The sequence below is a fragment of the Ovis aries genome, chromosome 15, assembly GCF_016772045.2.
Source record: "Ovis aries strain OAR_USU_Benz2616 breed Rambouillet chromosome 15, ARS-UI_Ramb_v3.0, whole genome shotgun sequence".
NCBI lineage: Eukaryota > Metazoa > Chordata > Mammalia > Artiodactyla > Bovidae > Ovis > Ovis aries.
In genome coordinates, this window is record NC_056068.1 from 5,675,754 (window position 1) to 5,689,332 (window position 13,579).

The window sequence follows — 13,579 nt, forward strand, 5'->3', positions numbered from 1 at the left end:
CCCACTCCAGTATTCTTGGGCTTCCCTTGTGGGGAATCCACCTGCAATGCAGGGGTTGCAGAGTCAGACACTACTGAGTGACTTTCACTTTCACTTGAAAATATGTGAAGCTCTGGAAAAATCTTGATACATAGTAAGCATACAATTAATTCTAATTATTATTAAGTGCCTACTATATGTAAACCATGGGCTTCCCTGATGGCAGAGTGGCAAAGACTGCCTACAATTCAGGAGTCACATGAGACGTGGCTTAGATCCCTGGGTCAGGAAGACCTCCTAGAGGAGGGCCCAGCAACCCACTCCAGTATTCTTGCCTGGAGAATCCTGTGGACAGAGGACCTTGGAGGGCTATAGTCCACAGGGTCGCAGAGTAGGACACAATTGAGCGATTGAGCATGCATGCCTATATAAACTATGGTGCTAGAAACTTGACCTATATTACATCCAAACCTTACAACACCAGAAAGAGGGAAATTTTCCTCCTTCAACTGATAAGAGGTCTACGGCCCATAGAGGTTAAATGTCTTTATCAATTCACATGGTCAGGAAGTGCTGGGATAAGGATATGAACCCAAAATTGTCTCTTTCCTCTCTGCTAACTCTTTCTAAACCCTTTCAGTCAGCTGCATCCCACTTATGAGACTTGTGCCATATGTGTGCTATTGTTTGCTAATTTTCTTTAATTTGGCTCTTTTTCCTATGACTAGAGTGTAAATGTAAACTTCATTTCACTTTCATAAATGAGATTGATGTGTTCACCAATCATCCTAAGTCACATTAAAATAAATACTAAATTATTAAATGTTTATCCATCTTTCACCGAAAAATATAAAATATTTCACACTCCTTGGCCAACACAGTACTGGGCCATGCTGCTTAACCTGCTTGGATCTATATGCGTTTTAGTGTTTGCTTTGGCAGCACATATACTAAAACTGGAACAATATTTGAGTTTTACAAGAATGAAGTAGTTGGTCTTCTGTATTACAATGTGCATATATTTAACAATACTGTACTCTACACTTAAAAGTTTAAGAAGGCAGATTTCATGTTGCAAGTTTTTTGCCACAAGTGAGAGTGAGAAAAAAAAAATTACAAATAAAAATAAGAGAGAGAGCCAGAAATGCATAGTTAAAGTAATACAGGACCTCAATTCTAGACTTCAGTCTACTGCTCGATTAGCTTTGATATGTTCGGCAATTAACTCAATAGTTACTTTCTCTTATCTCTTACATACAGATAATGCCACATGCTATAAATCTTTAAGATACTATAGGAAAAATTAGCAACTTTTGGAGTAATATTGTGAGAAATGTAAAGTACCCCATAAATCAATACTTTAATTATTCCTTTTGCAAAATAATAATAACTTGTATTCACACCAGAATCAAATTATAACAATACAGGACCATAATGATATGCTCTTGTCAATAATCCAGTAGAAATTGTTATTAGATTTCAAACCAATCAACCCTTTCAAGGGAAACTGTGCTTCTCATAAAAATGAAATTTCCTTGACTAAGTTTCTCCAGGAGGCAAAGTTTTCTCTTTATTTTGGGCATATAAATACAGTGAAGATGCAGCTCAAAAATTTTTATTCTGGCAACCAAAGATTGAAAATGATTTGTGTTCAGCCCAGAGAAACTGAAAAGTTCAGCATCCGCTTGCCAATTACAAAGTCCTATATGCTGAAAATCTTGAACATGTTCTCAAGTCTCATCTTGGTCCTGCACACAAGATGAGACACAAATTAACCTGGATTTTACACACAATCAGTGCCCTTTCTATACACAAATACAAACAGCTCAATACTGCAGGTGGTATTTTCCCATAAATTTAAGTATTTATTCGCATCCATGGAGTCCCTAAGCTAGAGGAAGTTCTGGTGCCATTTTACTTTATTGCATGTTGCTTTCACTTTGCTTAACAAACATAAATAATACACTTCACACACAAATACTGTTGGTTTTACCATTTCTGTCAACATAGGTGAGAATCAAGCACATTAGAATTTCATTTTCTTAAAAAAGAATTACTTAACTTCTAAATAAAAAAGATCTTGAGGCTATTTATTCTTGGTAGGAGTCAACTTCAATTTATATGCCAATTTTGAGGAACTGGCAATGGCTATCTGGAATGCTCTGTTGGACACAAAGAGAAAACACGCCATGACGCTCTCTAACTGCCAAGGGCCCAGGTGGCGAGGGCCCAAGGCGACTGGTCACCTACATGCCATTTTTCATCTAGTCCAATCTGAAACTGTCCAGACGTTATTCCCCATCAGCTCTCTTTCTCCCACCACCGTTCCCTTATTGGATAAGCAGTAGAACCAGGTTTTCCCAGAGACAGTAGTAAGTAAGCAAGGAAGGAAAGTCTGGCAACTCTCCTGCCCCCAAAGTGATGATGATGCCTTAGGGGACCCAGAGCCACCGGGAAGGAGCTGAAAGGCTGGGAGATGATGTGCTAGATGGGGCATTTCAGCAAGGAGGGCAAAGAAAGAAACTCAAGGCACGGAACCAGCCAGACACAAGAGGATCCTGGCAGGTAAACACTGTTTAATGTGATGACTGTGTATTAAACCTGAAATCAGCATGTAGCCCCTGTCAGTGAGCCAGCAGGATGCCTCTAAGTGCTTACTCTGGCTCTTGCACGTGTATATTTTCCTGCTCTAACACATACTTAAGGCAGATGCTGGGTTGCGGTGAGGGATCTCATTTATGGTTATTTACTTGAGCCAAGCTGTGATGCTCGTGTGGACAAGTCTCTACTTATTTTGTCCCTTTTGAAGAATTTTAAAAAAAAATCCTCCTACTGATTCTCCTGCTGTAATTCTTCCTGTTTTTCCTGGTTCTTAGGAAAGAAGGAAATTTTGTAGCGTGGTGATGCTCACTCCAAAAACTACAAAAGAAAAGCCAGAGGTCCTTCCTTTGCTAGCAAGACAAGAACTCTTTTTCAGAAAATGTTAAAGGACCACTGTGCCTTAGAATTAATTAGCAGACCTGAGGTGCTATCCTTAGAAAGCTCTGCTTGCACGGTTGGCCTTTGGATGGCTTTCAGAAACATGATTTTGGAATAGTTCCCACCATTAACAGATTGAGTGGCTTAATGTGCCTAAACTGCTTGTGCAAACAATGTGGTTTATGTGGAACACCTGCTTTCCTTTTGGAAGTCTGGAATTTGGATTCATGCCTGGCAGAGGCTGGAAGAGGGGCCATGTCAACTGCACCCAATAAAAGCCCTGGGTAGTAAGTTGCTAGTGAGCGTCCCTCACTGATAACAATTCACACATCTCATCACAACTCATTGCTTGGAGATTTAAGAATGTCCTCTGTGGTTCCATTGGGAAAGAGCACTTGCAAACCCACACCTGGCTTCCCCTAGACTTGGTCTTTCTGCTTTTGCCTTTGCTGACTTTTCTCTGTGCCCCTTCACTACAGTAAATCATAGCCATGAATATGACTGTATGCTAAGTCCTGTCCATTCTCCTACAAACTATGCCACATCTTGGGCGCCAGAATCACTGCAGATGGTGACGGCAGTCATGAAATTAAAAGGTGCCTCCTCCTTGAGAGAAGAGGTATGACAAACCTAGACAGCATATTAAAAAGCAGAGACATCCCCTTGCCAACAAAGGTCTGTCTAGTCAAAGCTATGGCTTTTCCAGTAGTCATGTATGGATGTGAGAGTTGAACTATAAAGAAGGCTGAGCACTGAAGAATTGATGCTTTTGAACTGTGGTGTTAGAGAAGACTCTTGAGAGTCCCTTGGACTGCAAGGAGATCAAGCCAGTCGATCCTAAAGGAAACCAACCCTGAATATTCACTGGAAGGACAGATGCTGAAGGTGGAGGTCCAATACTTTGGCCACCTAATGGGAAGAGCTGATTCATGGGAAAAGATCTTGATGCTGGAAAAGATTGAAGGTGGGAGGAGAAGGGGATGACAGAGGATGAGATGGTTGGATAGCAGCACCAACTCAACGGACATGAGTTTTGAGCAAACTCCAGGAAACAGTGAAGGACAAGGAAACGTGGTGTGCTGCAGTCCATGGGGTCACAAGGAGTCAGACACGACTTAGCCACTGAACAACAACAAGGATGAACGTGGGGAATCCTTCAGTACAACCACTTTTACTTTACCATACTCTAGGGATATAAGAAGTGGGATCTGAAACTTAAATATAAGGTGTGAACTCCATAATCATCAACTAGAGAATCAATCTATGTCTTGGACATGTGGGGAAACATGATGAACTTTCTGTGGCAATTGCAGAAGGGATATTTTTCCCTTGAAAAGTATCATTTAATTTGTAACCTGATCCTGTATGGAAGAAAAGAAAGTTGCTGCTGTGTAAGTAAAAGCTAGTTAACAGGAATGATCTTCCTTGCAGTAGATCTCAAAACTAGAAATCTAAGATTCCTCCTTACAATTTTTTTAGGCCCTGTCCACTTTTTTAAAGGCATTTAGGAGTTGCTGATGGACAGGGAGGCCTGGCACACTGCAGTCCATGGGGTTGCAAAAAGTCGGACATGACTGAGCAACTGAACTGGACTGAGAAGGCCTTAAATGTAAGGCCCTCAGAGCTCATCACCCCTTCTATGAGAACAGAAATCCTCTTTAGAACTTTCCTCTCAGTTGCTGCTTGAGCATTTCCCTTACACTTAACGGCTTCTCTAGTCTTTCCTCCAAAGTGCCCTAAGGAAATTCTTTTTGGCAAAGAAGTAGTTACAGATGTAGTACAAATCAGAGGCATGCTTGTTTTCATTTAAAACATCATCTGAATTTTGCTTTCTATTTCAATGTGTGCCTGTGTTTGCTTAACATAAAAATAGTATGGATTCAGGCATAACCTGGCACATGCCTGTTTCTACAGAGATTTTATCACCTTTCTAAAAGGCACAGTCTGAAATAAAATATATTTATGTAACATTTTCCTAATTAAAAAATACATAAATGCAAAGAAAAAAAGATAACAGTCATACATAAACTCCGTCTGTCCTCAAGATAACTACTAATATTTAAGTGCATGTATCAGAAAGAAAATTTTTTTTCAAGGAAAAAACGAGCAACTACAATATATTGTGATAGATTCTACTTACATAAAGTAATAAGAAAGAAAGAAAAAAGAAATTGGGTATTAAAATTTCAATAGAAGGTAGTGACTACAGATCTAATTTTGACTAGAAGATCTAGTAGTGAGAGAGACAGAAAATTAGATATAATAACCATGTTTCCATTTTAAAACATACCTTTCCAGCAAGGATCTAAATGCTTTAGATCCAATATGGCAAAGACAGAGGCCAGAAACCTGAAGAAAAGCTGTCTACACATTTATTTACCTTGATTCTTTGCTAATGTAAGGTTAGGCATCTGTGTACCCTTTAGTTATATTCACTCAGGTGCTGTCAGCAGAATCATGCACAGGTTCGGAGCAGTGTTGAGAATGTACTTTCCAGTTATACATACACATCTTTCTAAGAGGTAGACAACTTGGTCTCCTAAGAAAAATGACTCTGTTTGCAAGACTATTAATCTCTGTGTTTGGCCAAATAGGAGACCTAGCAAGGTTTCAAGGGCCTAAAATAAGTGAATGTTGTGGGCACACACACGTGCACACACATGCACACCAGGGAAGACAGACGGAGAAGTACAGGGAGGGGCAACACTTCTGTTGAACAATAGCAACATTCCTTTAGGCATCTGGCTAAAAAGACTGGATTTGTTCCAGTGTTTGGAAACTTGACGTAGCTACAGTGTTTGAAAGAAACTGAGAACTTGCCCTGTAAAAACTTGTCCAAGTTCCACTTCTGGTTCTGCTCTTTACCAGTTGGTGGCATGGTGTGTGTGTACCGTCTCTTCAGTTGTGTCCTACTCTTTGCAACCCCATGGATTATAGCCCGCCAGACCCGCTGTCCATGGAATTTCCCAGGCAAGAATACTGGAGTGGGTTGCCATGCCCTCCTCCAGGGGATCTTCTCAACCTGGGTCTCTTATGTCTCCTGCATTGGCAGGCAGTTTCTTTACCACTGAGCCACCTGGGAAGCCAATTGGTGGGTATTGGTGATACAGTAGTGAGCACAACTCCCTTTCAATTGGGCTCCTGCAAGCCATTTCACATCTCTGAGCCCATTTTCCCATCAATAAAATGAGAATCGCAGTATCCAAGTTAGTATAATTTAGACTGTCTGTAATAAATACTTAATACATGAGTGCTCAGATGGTAGTTGTTGCTGATAAAATAAAACAATTTACATAAAAGCACTTTGTAATCTATACAGCTATTGAGAGTAGGAGGAAGCCAAACCTTCAGTTCAGTTCAGTTCAGTCATTCAGTCATGTTTGATTCTTTGCAACCCCATGAATCGCAGCACGCCAGGCCTCCCTGTCCATCACCATCTCCTGGAGTTCATTCAGACTCACGTCCATTGAGTCAGTGATGCCATCCAGCTATCTCATCCTCTGTCATCCCCTTCTCCTCCTGTCCCCAATCCCTCCCAGCATCAGAGTCTTTTCCAGTGAGTCAACTCTTCGCATGAGGTGGCCAAAGTACTGGAGTTTCAGCTTCAGCATCATTCCCTCCAAATAAATCTCAGAACTGATCTCCTTCAGAATGGACTGGTTGGATCTCTTTGCAGTCCAAGGGACTCTCAAGAGTCTTCTCCAACACTACAGTTCAAAAGCATCAATTCTTAAGCGCTCAGCTCAACTCTCACATCCATACATGACCACTGGAAAAACCATAGCCTTGACTAGACGGACCTTAGCCGGCAAAGTAATATCTCTGCTTTACAATATGCTATCTAGGTTGGTCATAACTTTTCTTCCAAGGAGTAAGCGTCTTTTAATTTCATGGCTGCAATCATCATCTGCAGTGATTTTGGAGCCCCAAAAAATGAAGTCTGACACTGTTTCCACTGTTTTCCCATCTATTTCCCATGAAGTGATGGGACCAGATGCCATGATCTTCGTTTTTTGAATGTTGAGCTTTAAGCCAACTTTTTCAAGCTCCTCTTTCACTTTCATCAAGAGGCTTTTGAGTTCCTCTTCACTTTCTGCCATAAGAGTGTTGTCATCTGCATATCTGAGGTTATTGAGATTTCTCCCAGCAATCTTGATTCCAGCTTTTGTTTCCTCCAGCCCAGCATTTCTCATGATGTACTCTGCATATAAGTTAAATAACCAGGGTGACAATATACAGCCTTGATGTACTCCTTTTCCTATTTGGAACCAGTCTGTTTTTCCATGTCCAGTTCGAACTGTTGCTTCCTGACCTGCATACAAATTTCTCAAGAGGCAGGTCAGGTGGTCCGGTATTCCCATCTCTTCCAGAATTTTCCACAGTTTCTTGTGATCCACACAGTCAAAGGCTTTGGCATAGTCAATAAAGCAGAAATCGATGTTTTTCTGGAACTCTCTTGCTTTTTCCATGTTCCAGCAGATGTTGGCAATTTGATCTCTGGTTCCTCTGCCTTTTCTAAAACCAGCTTGAACATCTGGAAGTTCACAGTTCACGTATTGCTGAAGCCTGGCTTGGAGAATTTTGAGCATTACTTTACTAGCATGTGAGATGAGTGCAATTGTGCGGTAGTTTGAGCATTCTTTGGCATTGCCTTTCTTTGGGATTGGAATGAAAACTGAAACTTTTCCAGTTCTGTGGCCACTGCTGAGTTTTCCAAACTTGCTGGCATATTGAGTGCAGCACTTTCACAGCATCATCTTTCAGGATTTGAAATAGCCAAACCTTACTGGAATGCTAATGTTAAGATCTAAGGATTACAATTACTAAGGGCCTCATTGACTAAGGAAGGCAAATAGTTTTCACTTGGAGGGACAGCTCTACTCAATGAGTATCTGCTGAAAGAAATGCCGCCTTGTGGGAAAAAAAAAATCCAGAAAAAAAAATCTAGACTCAGAAAGACTTTTTAAGAAATTATATCTTCCATGAATACAGGAAGAAAACGAATTCCAACACTCATGCCTGGCATTGTAGTCTTAGGTCATGGAAAGAACTCTGACCTCAAGCTCACCTCCAGTACTTATGGAAAAGCTCCTGCTTGCATCCTGGCTCCAATCTGCAGCTGATCCTTTTAAGGTAAAGATTTCATGAACAGAAAATATCAGTCATAAATATCAGACTCGTATGGTGTACACATGGGTGAGACCCACAATATCCTGAACTTTGCAATTTCATCCAAATACATAATCTCAAATTACTGAATAACAGCAAAAAAGAGCAGGGAATCTTCCCAACCACAATCCAAAGACAATATTGGGCATCAGTTTCCACTAACATGAGAGTAATTATAGTGCTACTTTTCAGGTTTTATGAGGAATAAATTAGATGAATAAGTTAAATACCTAGAATAGGATCTAGAACATGACAATCTTTCAATATTATTTAGCTGTTATGACAATGAATATGATTTATTATCTGTTGTTTCAATAATTTATGATGATTTGATTTAGGTCATACCTAGATGGTCTAATGTTTTCCCCTACTTTCTTCAATTTAACCCTTAATTTTGCAATAAGGAGTTCATAATCTGAGCCATAGTCATCTCCTGGTCTTGTTTTTGCTGACCATGTAGAGCTCCTCCATCTTTGGCTGCAAAGAATATAATCAATCTGATTTCGGTGTTGACCATCTGGTGATGTCCATGTGTAGGTAGAGTTGTCTCTTGTGTTGTTGGGAGAGGGTGTTTGATCAGTGTGTTATCTTAGCAAAATTCTGTTAGCCTTTGTTCTGCTTCATTTTGTAGTCCAAGGCCAAACTTGCCTGTTAATCAAGGTAACTCTCTTTTTAAATTTTTTAAAAATTTATTTGTTTTTTTAATTGAAGGATAAATGCTTTGCAGAATTGTGTTTGGTTTCTGCCAAACATCAACATGAATCAACCATAGGTAAACATATGACCCCTCCCTCCTGAACCTCCCTTCCTCCAGGTATCACTTGACTTCTTATTTTTGCATTCCAATCCCTTATGATAATGTGAAGGGTATCTTTGTTGATGTTAGTTCTAGAAGGTCTTGTAGGTCTTCATAGAACAATTCGACTTTAGCTTCTTCGGCATTAATGGCTAGGGCATAGACTTGATTTACTGTGATGTTGTATAGTTTGCCTTGGAAACAAACCAAGATCATTCTGTCATTTTTGAGATTGTGCCCAAGTACTGCATTTCAGACTCTTGTTTTGACAAATAGATTCAAGAGATTATTTTTGGTAGACAGAGTTCCTGAAGAACTATGAATGGAGGTTGACCAAACTTATCCCAAAGAAAAAGAAATGAAAGAAGGCAAAATGGTTGCCTGAGGGGGCCTTAAAAATAGCTGAGAAAAGAAGAGAAGCAGAAAGCCAAGGAGAAAAGGAAAGATATATCCAACTGAATGCAGAGTTTCAAAGAAAAGCAAGGGGATATAAGAAAGCCTTCCTCAGTGATCAATGCAAAGAAATAGAGAAAAACAATAGAATGGGAAAGACTAGAGATCTCTTCAAGAAAATTAGAGATACCAGAGGAACATTTCATGCAAAGATGGGCACAATTAAAGGACAGAAATGGTATGGACCTAACAGAAGCAGAAGATATTAAGAAGAGGTAGCAAAAATACACAGAAGAACTGTACAAAAAAGTCTTAATGACCCAGATAACCACGACAATGTGGTCACTCACCTAGAGCCAGACATCCTGGAGTGCAAGTGAGCCTTCGGAAGCATCACTGTGAACAAGACTAATGGAGGTGATGAAATCCCAGCTGAGCTATTTCATTTTTTTTTTTTTTTTTTTTTTTTTTTAAATTTTAAAATCTTTAATTCTTACATGCATTCCCAAACATGAACCCCCTCCACCTCCCTCCCCATAACATCTTTCTGGGTCATCCCCATGCACCAGCCCCAAGCATGCTGCATCCTGCGTCAGACATAGACTGGCGATTCAATTCACATGATAGTATACATGTTAGAATGTCATTCTCCCAAATCATCCCACCCTCTCCCTCTCCCTCTGAGTCCAAAAGTCCGTTATACACATCTGTGTCTCTTTCCCTGTCTTGCATACAGGGTCGTCATTGCCATCTTCCTAAATTCCATATATATGTGTTAGTATACTGTATTGGTGTTTTTCTTTCTGGCTTACTTCACTCTGTATGATCGGCTCCAGTTTCATCCATCTCAACAGAACTGATTCAAATGAATTCTTTTTAACGGCTGAGTAATACTCCATTGTGTATATGTACCACAGCTTTCTTATCCATTCATCTGCTGATGGACATCTAGGTTGTTTCCATGTCCTGGCTATTATAAACAGTGCTGCGATGAACATTGGGGTACATGTGTCTCTTTCAATTCTGGTTTCCTCGGTGTGTATGCCCAGAAGTGGGATTGCTGGGTCATAAGGTAGTTCTATTTGCAATTTTTTAAGGAATCTCCACACTGTTCTCCATAGTGGCTGTACTAGTTTGCATTCCCACATCATACACCATGACCAAGTGGGCTTTATCCCAGGGATGCAAGGATTCTTCAATATCCGCAAATCAATCAATGTAATTCACCAGCTGAGCTATTTCAAATCCTAAAAGATGATGCTGTTAAAGTGCTGCAGTCAATATGCCAGCAAATCTGGAAAATTCAGCAGTGGCCACAGGACTGGAAAAGGTCAGTTTTCACTCCAATGGAAAAGAAAGGTAATGCCAAAGAATGTTCAAATTGCCAAACAATTACATTCATTTCACATGCTTGCTAGGTAATGTTCAAAATCCTTCAAGCTAGACTTCAGCAGTATATGAAGCAAGAACTTACAGATGTACAAGCTGGATTTGGAAAAGGCAGAGGAACCAAAAATCAAATTGCCAACATCTGTTGGATCATAGAAAAAGCAAGGGAATTGCAGAAAAGCATCTATTTCTGCTTCACTGACTATGCTAAAACCTTTGATTGTGTGGATCACAATATACTGTGGAAAATTCTTAAAGAGATGGGAATACCTGTCAGGGAATGTTTAACGGGAGGATTCCTACATGCTGTTTCTCGCAAGTCCTTTGTTTCTTTTTAAGCAGAACAGCATGCTGCTCCCAGGAACTGGGGTCATTGTGTGAGACAGGCTTGAATCTCCTTTAGTAAACATTCTCTTTATGACAAAACTGCTTAGTCTCGACCCCCTTTCTTGAGATATGGATTGTCTCCTGACCTTGTGACCATCATCATCCCTTGTTCCCTTGGTAACAGTTACTGTTCATTTGGTTTTCTGATCTTTATCATTAATGAAAGAAACTTCTTGTACTACAAACTATATATACTCACAGAAAAATCATTAAAGCATCTTTGCTCCATCAGAGCTTGTGTCCCCGTGTCTTTGTTTCTTTCTCTCCCTCTCTATCTCTCTCTGTTTCTCTATGTCTCTGTCTCTGTCTCTGTCTCTCTGTCTCTCTCCCTCTCTGGCTGATTCCTTGGAGCGCAGAGACCCATCTTGCTCACTCTCCTGCCTTCACCCCCCCATTGAGAGGGCACCCAGTGCCTTCGTGAGAGAAGCTAGTCCTGTGTCACGGACTTTATTGGTTTTCTGCATAAACCAGGGAGTATCAGCCTCTATCACTTTCAGCCTCTTTCACTTTCTTATCATCGCCTCTGGACCACCAGGTCCCAGTCCATTAAAAGACCCCAACAAATACCAGACCACCTGACCTGCCTCCTCTGTTCAGGTCATAGAAACCTGTAAGCAGGTCAAGAAGTAACAGTTAGAACTGGACATGGAACTACAGACTGGTTGAAAATTGGGGAACGTCAAGCCAAAGGTGGAGAAGCTCTATACAGTCAACAAAAAAAGACCGGGACCTGACTGTGGTTCAGATCATGAACTCCTTATTACAAATTCAGACTTAAATTGAAGAAAGTAGGGAAAACCACTAGAACATTCAGATATGACCTAAATCAAATCCCTTATGATTATGCAGTGGAAGTGAGAAATAGATTTAAGGGTCTAGATCTGATAGATAGAGAGCCTGATGAACTATGGACGAAGGTTCGTGACATTGTACAGGAGACAGGGATCAAAACCATCCCCATGGAAAAGGAAATGCAAAAAAGCAAAATGGCTCTCTGGGGAGGCCTTACAAATAGCTGTGAAAAGAAGAGAGGTGAAAAGCAAAGGAGAAAAGGAAAGATATAAGCATCTGAATGCAGAGTTTCAAAGAATAGCAAGAAGAGACAAGAAAGCCTTCTTCAGCGATCAATGCAAAGAGATAGAGGGAAAAAATAGAATGGGAAAGACTAGAGATCTCTTCAAGAAAATTAGAGATACCAAGGGAACATTTCATGCAAAGATGGGCTCGATAAAGGACAGAAATGGTATGGACCTAACAGAAGCAGAAGATATTAAGAAGAGGTGGCAAAAATACACAGAAGAACTGTACAAAAAAGATCTTAACGACCCAGATAATCATGATGATGTGATCGCTAATCTAGAGCCAGACATCTTGGAATGTGAAGTCAAGTGGGCCTTAGAAAGCATCACTATGAACAAAGCTAGTGGAGGTGATGGCATTCCAGTTGAGCTGTTTCAAAGCCTGAAAGATGATGCTGTGAAAGTGCTGCACTCAATATGCCAGCAAATTTGGAAAACTCAGTAGTGGCCACAGAACTGTAAAAGGTCAGTTATCATTCCAATTCCAAAGAAATGCAATGCCAAAGAATGCTCAAACTACTGCATAATTGCACTCATCTCACATGCTAGTAAAGTAATGTTCAAAATTCTCCAAGCCAGGCTTCAACAATACATGAACAGTGAACTCCCTGACGTTCAAGCTGGTTTTAGAAAAGGCAGAGGAACCAGAGATCAAATTGCCAACATCTGCTGGATCATGGAAAAAGCAAGAGAGTTCCAGAAAAACATCGATTTCTGCTTTATTGACTATGCCAAAGCCTTTGACTGTGTGGATCACAAGAAACTGTGGAAAATTCTGAGAGAGATGGGAATACCAGACCACCTAACCTGCCTCTTGAGAAATCTGTATGCAGGTCAGGAAGCAACAGTTCGAACTGGACATGGAACAACAGACTGGTTCCAAATAGGAAAAGGAGGACGTCAAGGCTGTATATTGTCACCCTGGTTATTTAACTTATATGCAGAGTACATCATGAGAAATGCTGGGCTGGAAGAAACACAAGCTGGAATCAAGATTGCCGGGAGAAATCTCAATAACCTCAGATATGCAGGTGACAACACTCTTGTGGCAGAAAGTGAAGAGGAGCTAAAAAGCCTCTTGATGAAAGTGAAAGAGGAGAGTGAAAAAGTTGGCTTAAAGCTCAACATTCAGAAAACGAAGATCATGGCATCCAGTCCCATCACTTCATGGGAAATATATGGGGAAACTAGAAACAGTGTCAGACTTTATTTTGGGGGGCTCCAAAATCACTGCAGATGGTGACTGCAGCCATGAAATTAAAAGATGCTTACTCCTTGGAAGAAAAGCTATGACCAACCTAGATAGTATATTCAAAAGCAGAGACATTTCTTTGCCAACTAAGGTCCGTCTAGTCAAGGCTATGGTTTTTCCAGTGGTCATGTATGGATGTGAGAGTTGGACTGTGAA